This window comes from Crocuta crocuta, unplaced genomic scaffold (genome assembly GCF_008692635.1).
Source record: "Crocuta crocuta isolate KB4526 unplaced genomic scaffold, BGI_CrCroc_1.0 scaffold81, whole genome shotgun sequence".
Classification (NCBI taxonomy): Eukaryota; Metazoa; Chordata; class Mammalia; order Carnivora; family Hyaenidae; genus Crocuta; species Crocuta crocuta.
Window position 1 is genome coordinate 787,099 of NW_027527808.1, and position 16,689 is coordinate 803,787.

A 16,689-nucleotide genomic window follows, 5' to 3' on the forward strand; every position below is an offset into this window, starting at 1 on the left:
TTCTCCTAGGAGCACCCCGGCAGCTTGGAGCTGTCACGTGGCAAGGAACTTAAACCTGAACGAACTAGTCCATGTGCAGCCAGCTCAAAGAAGGTGAAGGCATCCATCTCACTCATGACAACAGAAAGCCAACATCTACTAAGAACTATCTGGATTTGCCTAAGTCTGTGACCACTTGTCTGACTAAGCAAAAAAACCAGTCTGATTGGTTCGTCACTAATTGTCCTAACAATTTGCATATTGACAATAAAGCCAACTTAAAACTCAATCCCCACTGCTAAAGGTTCTTGTGTAATAAATATTACACCACTTGACAGTGCTTTACAGTTTTTAAAACACATTTCCTTATTATACAGATCATAGCTATTAGCCTCCTTAAAGATGCTGCTAAAGTTCAAGTCTAGACAGCAAATCACAATTTCTCTGAGAAATGAGCATTCAACTTTATACCCTCACTTCTGACCAGATTTGTTACCTGTTTACCAGATGATAGTTCTGCGGCACATGCAAGGAATTTGGGACAGATAAAACACAGCCCATTTCCTTGAAGAGTTTACAGTCTTCCAGGGGAAAAAAAAAAACAAAAACAAAAAAAACCACACTGACAATGCTTTTGAATACTATGCCATATGAAACCTACCCTGACAGAGAAATACTGTCGGCACTATCAGAGGACACATGTTGTACATGGGGAAGTATGTGTGCTTTGGGGGCAAAATCTTCCAATAAGGAGGTGATGTGTGACTTGAATGTTAAAAAATGATGAAGAATTAATTCATAGGTTAGTAGGAAGAGAATGACAGGAAAAGGAGATGGTAAATCTATACCAAAAGACAGAGGAAGGAAAGTAAGAAAAGGAAGGAAGGAAGGAAGGAAGGAAGGAAGGAAGGAAGGAAGGAAGGAAGGAAGGAAGGAAGGAAGGAAGGAAGGAAGGAAGGAAGGAAGGAAGGAAGGAAGGAAGGAAGGAAGGAAGGAAGGAAGGAAGGAAGGAAGGAAGGAAGGAAGGAAGGATGGGGAAGGAAAGAAAGAAAGAAAGAAAGAAAGAAAGAAAAAGAAAGGAAGGAAGGAAGGAAGAAGGAAGGAAGGAAGGAAAGAAGGAAGGGGAAGGGGAAGGGGAAGGAAAAAAGAAAGAAAAGGAAAGAAAGAAAGAAAGAAAGAAAGAAAGAAAGAAAAAAAAAGAAAGAAAGAAAGCAGGAAAGAAGAAAAGAAGGGGAAGGAAAGGAAAAGCAAAGCAAAGCAAAGCAAAGAAATGAAATAATAGCATGTGTTTTGAGATACACAATTCCTTACCACACTAGCATAAAAGTAATGGTAGGTTCAATATGAAATTGGAGAGCAAAGAAGGTCCAATCATTGCCAATAAGAATTTTGGGTTTTAATCAACATGAGCTAATTACTTACATTAGACAGACTCGTTACAATTTAAAAGGAAGATAAATGCTATTAAGACAAGACTCTTCATTATCCTATAATAAAAGTTGGTATTAAAAGGTATTATGGGGGATAAAAAAAGACACATCTTTGGATCTCAAGCAGTTTATATTTGATTTTTAAGAGTATGTATTTGTGGGCACTTGGGTGGCTCAGTCCATTAAGCATCCGACATCAGCTCAGATCATTATCTCACAGTTCATGAGTTTGAGTTCCATATTAGGTGAGCTTGATCCCCACTTCGAGTGAGCTCTGCTTCTCTCTCTCTCACTCTCTCTGGCCCTTGTGGGGTTGTCTCTCACTCACTCATTCTCTGCCCCTTGCTCACTTGTACCTTCCCTCTCAAAAAAAAATAAAGTAAAATAAAATAAAAGTTTATGCATTTACATAAAATATTTGTACATGCAAATATGCAATCTAATCAAGATCGAAAGCAGTGATATATCTATTAAGTGCTATTACACTTGTCTCAAGTGATTAAAGAAAGCTTTCTAGAGGAGTTCAGATATAAAAGATTGCTAGGATTTCTACTGAAGAAAAGAGAAGGAAGAAAATTTCAGAGAATGGAATATAAAAAAAGCACAGAGTGGGAAATAGAAAATAGATTGTTATATTTGGAGCAATGAGAAAATCAGAATAGCTGGGAAAAGAGGCGGCAGACAGTTGCTCACCCTGCTTGATTGTTATTGCCAAAAGGACTCAAATTTCTCCCTAACAGCTGCCTGTGAGAACGGCATAATTTCTTCAATGTTTCATGCAAACATCACTGATGATATCTTTACCAATGATGCCTATAGTCAAAATAATTAAATTCAAAGAGAAAGAAAAGTAAGGATACAGATTAAAAGTAATGAATCATTTTTACTTTAGAATGGGTAGGGCAAGCTAAATGGGAACTAGAGGAGTTAATTGATATTGTAAACTCTAACACAGTTCAGGATGTATGAGGAATTATGGGAAATAGATATAGGCAAGTGTTCAACAAAGATATTTCCTCAAATCCTTTTTGCCTCCAAACTGATGATTTCTCCACTGTGAAGACATAGTCTGTATGCAAAGCCAGATGTCGTAACAAAGGTGTATTGTGTGTCCTGCAGTTACTCAAATGTTATTCGGAATATGAATCAGTATCAATACCACTGGCTGAATGTAAGAATAAAAATGTTCCTGATGCTTTGATTGAAAGGTTTTGAGCTTGGTTTCCCTAGAGGAATTCTCTTCCTATAAATCTTTGTTTTCCTGGCATTTTACTCATTATGCCAGAATGCTCATCAGAGAATTCATATCAGATCTAAATACTGGCATTTGACTGTAAAGTTTTATATTTAAAGGATGCTGTTTGGCTGTTTATAACATCGAAATGCCAGTTTATTTCTCTGGGAAGGGTCACAGAGAATAAACCAGTAATTTTCCTCACTGACATCAGTGGAAACTGCTTCCTGTTAGATCAATGCATAAAAATTCAGCTTTAATGCCTTTTCTGTACCTTAGTATTGACATCTGTATGTTTAGAAATGAGTGTTGAAAACCTTCAGCATTTTATAAATGAAAATAAAAAAATATTTAATTATAAATAGTGTATACAATATTATGATTATTATTGCTAGTAATAATAATACCAGGAGATGATCCAGGGACAAATGAATACATATTTTTCCAATTTGTATGCTGATAAAGTCACTTAAGTAAATTAAAACCTGGTATTCTCTGCAGAGCAGTACATTATTCTCCATACACACAAATAATTATGAAAGAATAAGTCATTTGTAGGAATTTATTATGTATAGTATTCTACCTTGAATCTATCATGCAATGAAGCATTAAAAGCCAACTTATGGAGAAGGGAATATTTTAAATTATTGAGTTATAAATACTTTGCAAACCATTTCTTCTGATAAACTTATTTCCTGATCAGAGCAATGTTGTATAAATTTTGATCATTCTATATTTTTTCCATCTGTACTTCTTTCAAGTTCAAGTCTGGATATCTTGAGTTTGTTGCTTGTCCCCCATTAAATTGCCTGAACCCTACCTCAAAGTCTGAACTATGCTTATGTTACATAACACCCAAGGGGAAATTTGTTTCCTGCAGGGACTCAGTTAAAAAGATGTCTTTTCCACATAAAGATCTTTAATATTTCTGAAATCACATTTTCCCTGAATGCTAAAATCTGCTTTCCATTACACAGTAATGGTAAATGTTTTTGCTTGGGCATCTGTGATCCAAAGGTTGCTTCAGCAGGGTCATTTAACAGTCTCTTAAAGTAAACCTGAGGGGCACCACTCGGGAGGCGAGGTTCGCCAGGCTCAACTCAGCAGAGGCAGAGGCAGGCCCTGCTGCTCAGAGTGGAATCAGATCAATCCACTGGCACATGAGCTCTCACTGGGCTGGGCCAGTTCTTGGCTAATTGTTCATAATCAAGTCCACATTTCCAAAAACAACAAAGTTAAGAATTTTTATTTTTAGAAGGCGAAAAGTGAAGAAAGAAAGCAAATATATGAGGTACCTAGAGAAGTCAAACTTATTGGGACTGAAAGTGGACAGTAGTTACCAGGGGCTGGAATCGGGAGGGAGGATTGGGGAATTTATTGCTTAATGGGTATAGTATGGAATGGCAAAAGCACGCTGGAGACGGATAGTGGTGCTATTTGCACAACAGTGTGAATGTTCTTAATGCCACTGAACTATATGCTTAAAAATGGTAAATTTTATGTATATTTTACCACAATAAAAAAGTCCTTAAAAAAAGGAAAGCAAATACTAGGTAGCCATAATGATTCTACTCAACTGCAACTGCTAAATTTTCATTTCATCCAAATAAAAAATGTTATTCCTTTTTATTAATTGTTCAGATTGATTACTAAAGTGAAAAATATAATTTGTTGATGCTTTTGATCTTATAGGCTTCTATCTTTTCTGCTTTTATGAAAACCATTTACAAGGTTCTAACCTGTCTGTACAGAACTCTGGTATAATGATGTTTCAGGCCCTAGAGAAACATGGTCTCTTTGTCTACCACAGTTGGCCAATCTGAAGCTATCATTTCTTTTTTTTTATGTTTATTTATTTTGATAGAGAGGGGCCGGGTAGAGAGAAGGAGAAAGAATCCTAAATAGGCTCCATGCTGTCAGCTCAGAACCCCACTCAGAGCTTGATCCCACAAACTGAAATCAAGAATCAAACATTCAACCAACTGAGCCACCCAGGAGCTCCTAAAGATATCATTTCTCGTTAAAGCTCAGGAAATAGTTGGGTAGCTTGGAGAACTAACCACCACAACTTTCTCTGGCTGCATGGTTAGTATTTTAATTTCCTATGATAATAATGGTTTCCAATGATGAGGGCCCTAAGGTGTCAGAACCTACATTTTATAAAACTGACTGACTGGACTATGGCATATGAGGGACAAATGTTGCTCTGCAGTGCAGAGAGGTAGAGTCACTCCTTCCTGAATAACTTTAGAAGTGTATAACAAAGATGGGACCATTAAAAATCAAGATATTATTTGAATTCATTAAATTGTGATAAGAAGTTTGTTTCTAGGTAATTATGATTAAAATGGACCTCAAGAAAACTAATAACACTTGCAAGTAGAAATTTCCTTCTCCTATTTATCATCAAATTTCAAAATCAGGCCTTTTTATAGGAGGCAATTACTTCAGTCCGAAGAAAATCAGCCATAATACAGTTACACATATGTAAATGTTAAGCATATACATTAACCAGAAAGAAAATTCATGTTTGATTGAAGGCAGAATGGATTACCAATCTTCTGTAATCTTTTTCTTAAATGATTATCCAAAGAATAAATTCACAGTTCTAATTTTAGTACCTCTTCATCACCAAGAGGGAAAGGGATTAAATATTTAGCACTCACCACTCTCTGTGGAGTAGTTATTATCATGCCCCATTATAAGATGAGGAGAAAACACTAAAAAGGATTAAACAAATTGCCTAAGGACACATAGCTAGACAGCACAAACAGAATTCAAGCTTGTATATGACTTAAAACATGTACTTTTACTTATTTATCTTTTCTTCCAATAAATAATCATTAAAATTCTATTTTATGAAGGATACTAGGAAGAGCCTATATAAACTACAAAAAAACATAAGGTCCCTACTTTCTATGGATTAATGTATACAGCAAATATGTTGATATAACAATATAATCTTCATACATGTAAAAGAGGAGCTGATCATTAAGACTAGAACACTCCTGGGGCACCTAGGTAGCTAGTCGTTTGAACACGGAACTTTGGCTCAGGTCATAATCTCATAGTTTGGGGGTTCAAGTCCCATATCAGGCTTTGCACTGACAATGAGGAGCCTGCTTGGATTCTGTCTCCCTCTCTCTCTGCCCCTCCTCCTCTGTGTTTCTCTCTCTTTCTCTCTCAAAAATAAATAAACTTAAAAACAATCTAAAAAATACTAGAACTTTCCAGAAACATCTTCAAGTGAAGCTACAAAAGGAGCAGACAAGGAACTCCTAGCTGGAGGAAGAGTATGTTCGCAACTGAGGAAGATTGAGAGCTCTTGCCGTCCTTTGAATCATCACAGACACATGAGATAAGCTCTTATACACAGGGGATGATGGTTAATAAAATAATTCGGCTATGGGGCGCCTGGGTGGCTTAGTCGGTTAAGCGTCCGACTTTTGCTTAGGTCATGATCTCGCGGTTCCTGGGTTCGAGCCCCGCGTCGGGCTCTGTGCTGACTGCCAGCTCAGATCCTGGAGCCTGTTTCAGAGTCTGTCACTCCCTCTCTCTCTGACCCTCCCCTGCTCACGTTGTCTCTCTCTCTCTCTCTCCTAGAAATAAATAAAACATTTAAAAATAAAATAAAATAATTTGGCTGAAGTGAAGGTTTATACAGAAAAAATGGTAAAAGATAAAATTTACCAGACACATAAAAGCAACCTGTCAACTGATTAACTGTAAGACTATGAGTTTTAAGCTTTACCCTATAGAAAATGGGGAGGTCACATAAGTTGGATAATAGAAGACAGGGTGGATATGTTGTATAGAAGGGATTGGAAGAAGAGAGATTGGCAAGAAACAGCCTAGGTGCGAAGTAATGACTCTGGGCTGAGAGGGGCAGAAAGAAATGAAAATGAATACCTTTTCCTGTGAAATAGTGGAAAACTATTTGAAGAATAAGTATGACAAATATATTCTGACAAAATGGATATAACCCTATTAACAAATTTTTCCTACAATTGAAGATGAAGGAAAAAATATTGGTAGTAGGGGCGCCTGGGTGGCTCAGTTGGTTAAGCGTCCAACTTCGGCTCAGGTCATGATCTCGCAGTTCGTGGGTTCGGGCCCCACGTCAGCCTCTGCGCTGAGAGCTAGCTCAGAGCCTGGAGCCTGTTTCCGATTCTGCCTCTCCCTCTCTCTCTGACCCTCCCCTGCTCATGTTGTCTCTCTCTCTCAGAAATAAATAAAAAACATTAAAAAAAAATATTGGTAGTAAATGAATTTATTTATTTTTGAAGAAATAAATTTTAAAGCAGATTGGTTATTTGAATAATTGCTTACTATTCATTTAGTTACCTGTCCATATAAACTACAAATAAACATGACATGCATATACTTTTGCATATAGACAAATATGTGATCTGCTGACAAAATCTTAAGAGTCTACACTGAAAAGGGGCAATCAACTTCGATTAAATTAACAAAGTCCTTGCTCTTCCCATTTTAAGAAATAACTGCTAATAAAACTTTAGGCCAAGAAGATAATCTTTTACCTCAATATTTGGTGAGATTATAAGTTAAAAAAATGAAGATCTATTGGCTTTCTTCAACTTCTTTTTGCCTAGAAGGAAACAAATAAGAAAAGCACAAAATTGTAAGATCATCTGTTATTTGTACGGAATATAATTCAATCTTTGAGGATTTTGTTTTTAATCCTGGCCTCCTACTATAATAAGGTAGTTTGGTTACATGCCAGTAGTCCAGATTTACACCACAGTACGAGTGCATAAGACTGTTCACTGGCCTCTCACAGACAACTATGGAAAATGAACACCTAAAAGTCTTTCAGAGCTGCCCTTCCAAATCACTTGCAGCTATTTGTTATTTAATCTCCACAGCAATGCTTTTGTGACATAGGTCAAGATCTCTTTGTAGGCAACCAGGTGGCTGTGTCAAGTGACATGAAAGTCAGGATTTTAGGACTTCATTCAGCTGTTCCATTTTCATCTCTGTTTATTAGACCAAAGTAGTAAGACTTAACCCAACTATGTATTCAGAATGCATGATCATAAAAGATAGATTTTAGGCTGCAGTAAAAATTTTAAACCAAAAATAAATAAAAAGATGTTTAATACAGCTGTGGAGTTTGTGTTTATAGAAGAGTATTTGTTAACACAATAACAATCATAACATTAAGAGTTTATATTTCTTAAAAGTTCTTCAGAGCTTGGAATATTCACCAATACCCTGTGGCAGATGGCTTACAAATGGGCTTACTTATCACTTTGTCCATCTTTTGTTTCAAGTTTATTTATTAATCCACAAAGGAAGTGAAATGTTTTCTATGGGAAAAGTATAAAGACTGAGTTTATTAATATAAAAAAATGAAGACTATTAGAAGAAACAGCACTGAAAAAATGCAAAATAAATTGCTGTCAGAAAGCAAGAAAAAATGGAAATACAGTGGATATCTCCACCTTTGAAAAAAAGAGAAAATGCTTCTCATCTTCATCTGCTAACCCTTTGACTTATCTTTCCCCAAATAAGTCATTCTGTGTTTTAATATTAAATGTCTATTGATGTAGTGGGGATATGAGATTATTAGTCTTTTTATCTCTCTGTACATACACATTTAAACTTAAATTCAAAACATACTGTCATTTGAGGCATTTATTTTTTTTAATGTCAGTGTTTTATTTTAGAGAGAGAGGAACACAAAAAATTAAGGGAATAAAAAGAAGGGTCAGAAACAATGTGACATGATAATAGTGACAGAAGGGACCCCAGAGAGTCATAAAGGACATTTATCTATCTGTAAGAAGCCTGCAGCTTAGTTATTTAAGATAAATACTTGTGCACATTCTTCTTTGTGCACATCCCAGAAGCAATAGACTAGAAAGCAACACAACTATCACGGTTTTTGTTTTTTGTTTTGTTTTGTTTTGGTTTGCTGATTAACAACAGTATATCTTTTGCATAGTCATTCAACTTTTCTGTGCCTCAGTTTAGCCATATAGAAAATTAATTGTATTATGAACTTAAGTTTTCTTCTATCTCTAAAACTCAGAAAATATAGACTAAATTTAAAGATATTTTTATTTTCTCAAATTGAATTCAGAAATTTTTCTCCTAGCTAATAAGTGAACTTTCAAGAAAAAAAAAGCCAAGTTCCAACATCAAAAGCAGTATCTAACCTTATATTCATTGCTAAACATCTCCAAGGAGAATCGCAAACATGTATTTGGTGTGTGTGTGTGTGTGTGTGTGTGTGTGTACATCTGTGGTATTTGTCTATACCTATACATACATATGAGATCAAACTAATGGGTCAGCATATTGAATGCTATACAAATATAAAATCTATACCTTATATAAATATTAAGCAGCTCAATTCTATGGGATATTCTCTTGGGTTTGCAAAAAGCATAAAGTGTAAATAACAGAACTCATCAAGATGCAACAGTTCTAATTTGAAGGTGGTTAAAGTCATATGTGCAAAACTGGCCTGGATTAAGACATTTAGGCTTATAACTGAAGTGTGTAGCCATCTGTGCTGAGAATAGTATCTTTTTAAAGTTGATTATCTATGACTTAATGTATGTTAAAGAGAGATAAGATATAGAGTTGCCTACCCATCATCTATTGTGAGTTTTACAGGGTTATAGAATCTCAGGTGGTACCAGGGCTTGGCCAGTAGAGTCACAATAATTTCAGAATTACTTAGATTTGAGAGCCCAGAAATTCTATTAAGTCAAAAGTGAGACAGACATTGGTCCTCTTGACCAGAACAATATTCAAGGCAATGTACTATATTATTTAAGAGAGAAAGTTCTGAGTCAACTTGCCTCAGTTTCAATGCCAGCCCTGACACTTTCTACCCAAGCAAAATGGACAAGTCATTTAATGTCTCTGTACCTTGATGTCTTCTATTTTGAAAAAAAAGATGTGACTGGGGTCTTTAACTCATTTGGTTATAACATCCAATGTGCTTAGAAAAAAATATATGTAGCATATAATCATAATATGGTCAATCCCTGATGTCAGTTTTTCCATATAGTGTCCCTCACCAGCCTCCAGACAGTCCTGAGAGCACATGGCTAAAGCTCTTTTTTTTGTGCTTCTCTCACTCGATCCATTTTCTACCTCTTTAGTCCAAAGCCTTCTGTGCCAAGCTGAGACTTGATAAGATGTCTAGGTCTTTATTTTTCTTCATTTGTCATGAAAAAAGAATCACTTATTCAATAAAGCTTTACTGAATAAATACTATTTGCCTTATATTATTCTAGACACAGCAGGCACAGGAGTGTTATATCAGATGGAGACACATGCTATGAAGACAAAGCATGCTGGGGATTGTCACTTCTCTACAAGGTGATCTTTGAGCAGAAACCTACAGGAAAAGAGAGAATAATCCAGGAGGATATTGGAAGCCTGGGTATTTGAGGGAGAAATGACAGTAAGTACAAATACCCTGCTGCCTAGTGCATCATAGAAGCCTCAGAGTTTCTGAGGCAAAGTGAGGGAAGAAAGGAGATGAGATCATGCAGCCTTGTGAAAGAAATGTGACTTTTACTCTCGGTGTGGTATGAAACCTTTGAAGAGTTGGAGTCAAGGAAGGGGGTGATCAAACATGGTTTGCCAAAAAAAAAGAAAAGTGCCTTTGATTGATGTGTTGCAAACAGATTGAAAGAGAGCAAGAGCCAATGCAATTAGAAAGCTGTTGCAAACACTTAGGCAAGAAATAATGACAATGAAGAAAGAACTTGTATTCTGGATGTTTAGGTTTTGGGAACAGAACCAAAAGGGTCTGGGAGCACCTGGGTGGCTCAGTCAGTCAAGCTTCTGACTTCAGCTCGGGCCCTGATCCCATCGTTTATGAGTTCAAGCCCTATATGGGGCCCTGCACTAACAACTCAGAACCTGGAGACTGGTTCGGATTCTGTGTCTCCTTTTCTCTCTGCCCCTCCTCCGCTTATACTCTGTCTCTGAAAAATTAATAAATGTTAAAAACTTAAAATAAAAAAAATCAACAGGGTTTGTTCATAGACTGGAGGTAAATGTGAATAACAAAAGTTATAGACAACATCAGTGTTTTTGGTGTGAGTACAATGAGCTGGCAAATTTATGGTATGGGTAGATAATGGGGAATTTGGGGTTATGTTAATTTGTTTAAATGTGAGATGGCTATTAGATATCTGTGTAGTAGTAACAAGGAGGCAGTGAGGTAAATTGTCAAGGTGTGGTTGCTCTGGGAGTGAGATCACAGGGGTGGACCCATTACTACCATGATATTTTTGGATGTGCCCATTACTTTCATTTATTAACAACATATTATTAGTCATTTCCTTCAGTAAGTACATCTATGAATGTTAGTATGACAATAAGTAATAAAAACAACTTTATTTCCACTCTACCCAACAAGGTATTGGTAGAGCTGTGAGAGATCATCTCCACAAGCATGATGGACAGCTGCACAGTATGAGGCAAAGGGACAGTGCCACCAATTCATGGTACCATTATTTTTGCCACCTCTCCACACTTAGACATTATTTGTCTACATTATATTTCTGAATCCATAGTTTCTTGAACTCTAGTCTCATATACCACAAGAGGGTGATTATTGACCCCAAGCAGAAGGAAAAAGTGAAACAAAGTAATTTACTACTTTTGACTATCCAGCTGAGTCAGAATAGTGATCCCTACAAATGATGAAATCATTTCAAATCATTTTCATTCCATGAGTCTGAATGTGTGTTCTTCCCATTATTAGCTCTCATTTTTTTCCCCTCTAACTTATCCTTGCTTTTAATGTTTTCCTGGTCTGTTCTAAGTATAGTAAACTACATGGAAATGGAATTTCATTTACTCCTGAGGATTCTGATGATTTGTTAGTTGAGATAATTTCTTATGCTGCATTAATATGCTTGTTATTACAAACTATAGGATAAAAGCATGTTTTCTTTTTTTATTTAACAGTTCTTCCTAAATATAGACACAGAAGCCCATGCATTGCCTGCATAGATTACAATTGCTATACTTTGTATTTTGTGGATTTTCCTTTTTTTGGTGTACCTATTCTTTGTCTCATTTCATTCGATGCCACTTAGTTTTAATTAACTATAATCACTTCTCACTAGGATGCTTCCTTTTGTTCTAGAAAGTTACCTCTAAATTCTTCAAATGTTCAAATACCACTAAACATTTACTAATACAGTGGGATTCAATCTTTGGAATGCCTCTAAAACAATGCATGTTCTATGCAACAAATCAAAATATGCATACCACTGTCTTTGTATTTCCAAAAGCTGTTTCTGATTACTGATAGAAATTCCCCTGTTCTTCATTAAAGCCTGAGATTCTTTTAAAATGCTTATTTACAGCTGCCTGGTCCACAGGGGCAGACTGTGGATTTAATCGCCTACAGCACCAAATCTCTTTTAACATTTGGCCAACTGAGCATTAGGTAACTTGTTGGCTCGGGGGTGCAGGGTGCCTCGTTCCTACTCAGTGCATAGATAAGGTAGCCACAATCCAACGTGCTTCATTTACTTTCAAGTATTATTAACACTAATGAGCACTATATCCACACATCAAGAAAAGATACAAAAAAGAGTCACTGCTTCTCAGACTTCATTAAGCTCAGTATTGTTTTACTCAGAGGACAAGTCTCTAATTTTAGAATGTTCTTTAAAGATAGATGAAAACAAATACACTGTAATTAATAAAAAGTATTACTTCCTTGTTTAATAGATAGCATGTATTCAGATACAGCTGTGAGTTTTAAAAGTACTTCCCAGGGTGAAAGGAGCAGATAATTAAGTGTACTATCATAAAAAGCAATTTGTTAAATTACAATTAATTTTATTTTCTCCTCATATAAGTAAAATAGGCAGGTGTCCATATTAATTTTGTATCTTCTTTTGTGACTGTGATCTTCTGCATAAAGTTCTCATTTAAATTTAATTTTTGTTATATGATTAATATTGTTATTTACTGTATATGTTTAAATGCTTTTGGCTCCATATCCACACTATAAAATTAAAAATAAGTCTTTCCTCTTGGAAATGTCAGTTCATTTTCTTTTTCTTTCTTTTTTTTTTTTTCTACCTTAAATCTAGAGTACCTTTTCAAGGTCTCTTCTAAAATGATAACCTTCACATGAGTCACAAGAGTTTAAAAACATCTCTGGATTAGTCTGGCTTCAGTGAGGTTAAAGGCAGTGACAGTATGCTCACAAAGAGATACGATAAGCAGTTATAATGGGTATCACTCAACACAACACCAAATATAAATCAAAACTAACAAATACCCTCCCCCACAAATCCTCTCAAGTTAAGTTCCTTGAATTTAATTATTATAGCAAATGATAATATAACAAGAGTGTCTACTGTCAGGGGGGAAAAAAACACCGTAAGACAGATGTGAACCATACAAAGCGTATGTAAAACACGTGTGATCCAGAGCAAGGTCATAGGACCCATCGAAAGAACACATGTGGAGTACATGAACCACATGCAGACACATGTTGCAAAATCATGTGTTTCTGTTTATTGCCAAGACTCATATCATATTCTAAAGAAATCAGGGGCTCTTAAATAAACTTTGTACTTCTTAAAGTAAATGGATACCTTTTTGTTTAAAATCCCTTCGTGTACACAGACAAGGATCCTCAAATCTAATACGGGGTTTGAATATACTCAAAACCCTGTTTCACTCCTGTTTTCCTATTCCAGGGTGATTCAGTTGATTATTGTAAGGAAATAAAGATTTCTTCCTTGCCCACAGCTAATTCTTTGAGGATGCCATAGCTTATAATGAAACCTAAGCAAACAGAGTCTAAGTGTGTGAATTAGGAGCAACTGTGGTTTGAATGGGCTTTTTCTTTCCTAAAACTGAAATTAGCAAAACATTGATGCCTTATCTTTCGTATATGGAATAAAATTAAAATCTTCCATACTTGGTGAAAATCATTGAAATATAAATATCTAAGGAGAACTTTTATTTTATAACTTGGGGGAATAAGATATTTATATAATTTAAAGTGAATATTAAAAAGATATGCATATACATGGAAGTAGGCAAAAATATGTTACGTGTCTCTCACCCTTATTTTCTAGACCATAGTAATAGTAACAATGACTTATGCATAGGCATTGATTTAATTAGAATCTAAGCCTTTTAAGAAATGTAGTACAACCAGAATTGGGGAAGGCAACTACATGCTTTTGTAGGAAGAATCTAGGGAACAGTAACAAATGAGGGGAGTCAAAGTTTGACTCTCATATCTATGAAACTTGTAGCTTCAAACAAATGATACTCTTTTGTGAGTCTCAGTTTTTGCATAAAGAAATCATCTTAAGGGGAACCAGGGTGGCTTAGTCAGTTAAGAGTCTGACTTCAGCTCAGGTCATGACCTCACTGTTTGTGAGTTTGAGCCTTGCATCAGGCTCTGTGCTGACAGCCCAGAGCCTGGAGTCTGCTTTGGATTCTATCTCCCTCTCTCTCTGCCCCTCCTCAACTTGTGCTCTGTCTCTCTGTCTCTCAAAAATAATAAATAAAAGTATTTTAAAATTAAAAAAATAAAAAAGAAATCTTACTTAACAGGTTTGTAAATTTCATGAATTATTATTGCACAATATTATTGTAAACAGAAATATAGTACATGTATGTGTGTTAGTTATTTTCATTCACAATTTACCCATGAGAAACACGGATTCAGAAAAGCAAGCCAATTGTCACATAACTAATAAAATTAGTAGGGTTAAAACAAAGAGAGATATTTTTACCTAAAGTTCCTCAATCATCTTCCAAAAGGCAAAATGAGCAAAGTTTGTTTCTAATTAACAGGATATTCATTCTGATCCTAAGTCAACAGACATGCATCGATACCACAGATAATCATAATTATAATAATGCTACATTCACATTTATAGCATTTTACAGTTTCCAATGTAAAGCATGATCCAAGAAGCATTTCTCTCTCCCACTTTATGTAGCAGGTAAGCAGGGAAATTTGCCTTCTTTCTATATATTAATAAACTAAGGTTCTGAGGACACGATAAATAGGTTGCTTAAATTCATATATTTATTAAGAAACAAAATGAAGACTCTAAGTCAACAGATGAAATTCTAAGTCCAATAATTATTTGCCACTAAATTAAAACACTTAAATATATGAATTCAGGCTCTCAATATCATGTATCTGAATGGTTGTGTCCAGAATAATATTTCTAATGATGCTGGCCTAAAAAAAAAAGGGAGGGTATGATGAAAGAAAAGCAAGACATCATGAGGAGAAACTTTATCACTGAAGAGAATGGGAAATTGTCTTTTTTTACTGTTCTTGGCAAAGTGAATTTCCAGTAATTCCTGAAAAGACAAAAGCTCCAAGATGCTTACTGTACTTCAAATGTATCTGTTACCTATTGTTTCTTTTTGCTTTTTTGAAAATATGATTCTAGGGGTGCCTGGGTGGCTCAGTCAGTTAAGCATCTGACTTTGGCTCAGGTCATGATCTCACATTTGTGAGTTCAAGCCTTGTGTCGGCCTCTGTGCTTACAGCTCCGAGCCTGGAGCCTGCTTCAGATGTGTCTCCTTCTCCCTCTGCCCCTCCCCTGCTTGTGCTCTGTCTCTTAAAAATAAATAAGTGTAAAAAAAAGTTCTAAAAAAAGAAAATATCATTCTATTCTATCTCAAGATTTTAAAACTATTTTTCTCTGAGATACATTTTTTTTAGCTAAAGTTTTTTTGTTAGTATGACTTTCCTCTTTAAACCTGGCTCACTGCTATTCACACTTCAAGACCAAATTCTAGTGTCAGTTCTGTAAATCGTTCCTTGACTGTCCCAGACGGAGTGGGTTCCACCTTTCCCTTGTACTTGTCATATTGTGTTCCATTTCATCTATTTGCATTTCTGCTTTTTGTCTCCACTAGTTTGAAAATACCTCAAGAGCAGAGTCATTATTTTTATAACTTTGTATCCACAGTGTTTAGTAAAGTTATCTAAAATGATAATTACGGCTGGTTCAGTCCATAGAACATGAGACTCTTGATCTCAAGGTCAAGAGTTTGAGCCTCACATTGGGGGCGGAGTTTACTTAAAATAAAAATAAAATGCTAATTATGAGGAAGTATAAAATGAATGAATGGATAAATGAGATGTTATTACTTTTTCTTTTTGGTATTAGTTGACTTAGAAGCTCACAAGCTCCATTCAGCTGCTAATTAGGGGCCAGCCCCATACAGCACTAAACTACTTCCACCCTAAAAGAAAATAATTCAAATAAACAAGGTGCTAGATTTTTCTTCATTCCTCTTAGTCTATTTATGAAACATCCCTTTAAATAAGCAGCTAGAGAAGTTGTCTGACTCTTCTTTTAGATGATTTTATGTTACACATGATATATTATAATTGTCACGAGACACTATCCCCCCCCCCCCAATGATCGTGTTGACATTATTGACATCAGGCTAATGTAGAGAATTATAGACAATATCACAGCATTGGGTCTGGAATTATTTTTCTGGATTTTGACAATAGATTATGTACACACTTTTATCATACCCTGCATCTCCATTGGATATACAAAAAAGAGTAATATTTTGTCATTTCAATTTGCCACAACCCATTGACATTCCTCTATTAGAGATGCAGAGCTGGAAATGTGAGTCTTGCCCCTTTCGTCTCATCTTAATGAGCCATGAGGAATGAGAACCACTCAGCATTTTGGCTGTGCACTTCCTACCATGTGTAAGGCAGACACTGTGTCAGCCAGTCTTCCAAAGGGTATGCTGGTCTTGCATGCTTTCACATTTGATCAGTGCAAATTTGACAGTATGCTACTTGGTTTCTTCCAAGGCTGGGTCTTATACTTTCAAACAGGAATAAAGTTTCCAGCTCAATCAGAATTGATTGTTCTATTCCTCTTCTCCCATCTAATTCTCCCCATAGTAATCTGTGTATGTCTGTGTGACCACAAATGTGATAAATATGTTTTAAAACCTCCTGTTGTGCACAAGGTGAAATACAAACTACTTTTGTACACAGGCATGGTTTGT

General features: G+C 35.7%; 1 long non-coding RNA gene across 6 annotated transcripts in view; it reads right to left on the reverse strand.

The window, feature by feature from the left end:
* Positions 1-16,689, reverse strand: part of LOC144240231 (uncharacterized) — a 217,160-nt gene that overhangs the window by 40,507 nt on the left and 159,964 nt on the right. For 5 of the 6 annotated variants that reach the window (XR_013337658.1, XR_013337657.1, XR_013337653.1 and 2 more), the window contains exon 8: positions 7,185-7,252. The exons of the other annotated variant lie outside the window; for it this stretch is intronic. This is a non-coding gene — a long non-coding RNA (uncharacterized LOC144240231). The remainder of the gene's footprint in view (positions 1-7,184; positions 7,253-16,689) is intronic. 6 annotated transcript variants of the gene reach the window in all.